The sequence below is a fragment of the Corythoichthys intestinalis genome, chromosome 15 (assembly GCF_030265065.1).
Source record: "Corythoichthys intestinalis isolate RoL2023-P3 chromosome 15, ASM3026506v1, whole genome shotgun sequence".
NCBI lineage: Eukaryota > Metazoa > Chordata > Actinopteri > Syngnathiformes > Syngnathidae > Corythoichthys > Corythoichthys intestinalis.
In genome coordinates this window covers 11,995,801-11,998,050 of record NC_080409.1, presented here as the reverse complement: position 1 = coordinate 11,998,050, position 2,250 = coordinate 11,995,801, and the positions used below count along the sequence as shown (strand labels likewise).

At 39.5% G+C, this 2,250-nt stretch overlaps 1 long non-coding RNA gene across 2 annotated transcripts; it reads left to right on the top strand.

The window, feature by feature from the left end:
• Positions 1-270: 270 nt before the first annotated feature.
• LOC130930679 (uncharacterized) lies at positions 271-1,855 on the top strand. 2 transcript variants are annotated; one of them, XR_009067096.1, is made up of 3 exons: positions 271-301; positions 1,398-1,506; positions 1,589-1,855. It is a non-coding gene; the product is annotated as an uncharacterized LOC130930679 (long non-coding RNA). The 2 variants fall into 2 exon arrangements; XR_009067095.1 differs by having other exon boundaries at positions 289-379.
• The last annotated feature ends 395 nt before the right edge of the window (positions 1,856-2,250 follow it).

The following is a 2,250-nucleotide window of genomic DNA, read 5'->3' as shown; positions in this document are numbered from 1 at the left end:
ACGAATGAGCTATAAGCTCTCAGGCAGAACAACCTCAGGGCCTGGATTGGACCCCATGGCTTACTTCCGGTCCGCGGGCTATACATTTGACACCCCTGGTTTAATACATCAGTGGCAGGCCGTGTACTTCACTATGACAATTATTTTTAAGATGTAGTGATGAATAAAACAAAATTGATAGTCTTCCAGAACATATCAGCCATGATAAACAGAGGTTCACTTTAACATATTTAGGTGGGAATTTAACAGAGTCCGGATGTATGTCTGCTTCGTCAACATGGCCGTGCACATGTGACCGCAGGTTCGTAGCGCCAACAATGCTGTCTAGTAGGATTAGGTGCAGCCGGAGCTGATTTGATATTTGTAGCAGATAGTGCTTGTAAGTACGCCTTTGTTGTTGCTTGCTATTGTAGCCCAGATTAAGGCGGACCTCCTCTTCATCATGCTGCTTCCGCGTGGTAATAACCTTGATAAGGCTGCTCTTTGATAGAATCATTGCTGGACATTCACTCTCTCATTCCTTGTCACTCATGTAACATTCTTTGCTTCTCTTCCTTCCATCTGTCATGTTGTTTGCCTCCTTTTTGGAGCTGCAATCTCTAATACCTGTCAGTCATATTCTAAGATGCTAATGAGAACGTTTGTGCATTTTGAATTCTAAAGATCTTCTAATCATTTTGTTTGCCAGTAATCTATTCATCCATTCAATTCAATGCAATTGTATCCTAATATACATTTCAAAACAACAGGGTTTATTAAGCGAATTTAACAAACTGGGGCACCTGTTTTCTATACTGTTAACTGGCTGAGCTGGAGCCTATTCCAGATAAGTTTGGGTGAGACTGGATTGGCTACCAGCCAATCATCGTTAAATTGTCATTTAAAATGCCATTTCTGGAGAAATTGCAATGGTAGCTTTGCTGTGATAGCACCATGTTACACTTATTTTGTTCCCAAGTTCTAAGTGGTATTTCCTAGTTTGTTTCATCGGAACACTTTAGTTTCCCAAAATGTTTGGGTTTGTGCTCATAACTTTGAAAATCTATTTCCAACTTTTCTTTACTGTTGTACTCACTATTTGCTATTATATTTATATGTGCATTTTCTTCCTTGTATTATAAACTTAGTTTGACCTGAAACACGAAGAAATGACATTTAACATAAATATTTTCTGCATAACGAGGACGTAAAATCGGAAAATTTGTACAGGCTATAGACTCTAATTTCAGCAAAAACAAACTTTTACCTTTTTAGTGGCACTTTTTCATTTAGTTGGGACCCAAGCAACACGAATCAAATGATTACAAGCTAGGAACAAAAATTATTATTATTTTTTTATTCTTTAACATGGTGTAGTTGGTATAATGGCATTTCGGTATAACTTCATTTTGATTTAGGGGCTGTCACTACTCAGTTGTGATGGGCTACCGAATTGCAATGGATTGCTACTGCGCATCCATGAACCGACGCCATTTTCTCCCGAGCAATGACGGCAGTTATAGATATGTACGTGTTAGATTAAACGATTAAAATACATTTTTCTTTGTTTTTTTAAGCACATAAAAAATCTTCTTTTGCTTAATGGCAGACTTCAAACAACTTTCAGGAGCATACCGCCATGTAGTGTACAAGAATATACAGCGCCCATGCCTTCACCCTTACGAGAGAATGGTCCAGCTTCGGCCCGCAGTACAAGACAACTGCACCCCCTCCTTTCAACGATCAATCAGATCAAACCTTCGTCATCGGCCAACCGTGCCCATTGCTGTCAACGACCAATCAGATCAAATGTTCGTCATCCACCAACTGCGGCCCCTGCTTTCAACGATCCTAACCTTTATATAAAGAAAATAAATACAGTGTATCAAAAAAGTGAGTACACCCCACGCATTTCTGCAGATAATAAAGTATATCTTTTCATGGGACAACACTGACAAAATGACATTTTGACACAATGAAAAGTGGTCTGTGTGCAGCTTATATAATAGTCAATTTATTTTCCCCTAAAAATAACTCCAAATATAGCCATTACTATCTAAACCCATGGCAACAAAAGTGAGTACACCCCTTAGAAACTACGTACATCCCTAAATGTCCAAATTGAGTACTGCTTGTCATTTTCCCTCCAAAATGTCATGTGGCTTGTTACAGGCGTGCTGTCAGCATTTCTGCAGAGATTGAAGAGGTGGGGGGTCAGCCTGTTAGTGCTCAGACCAGACGCCGCACTCTACATTAAATTGGTGTGCATTG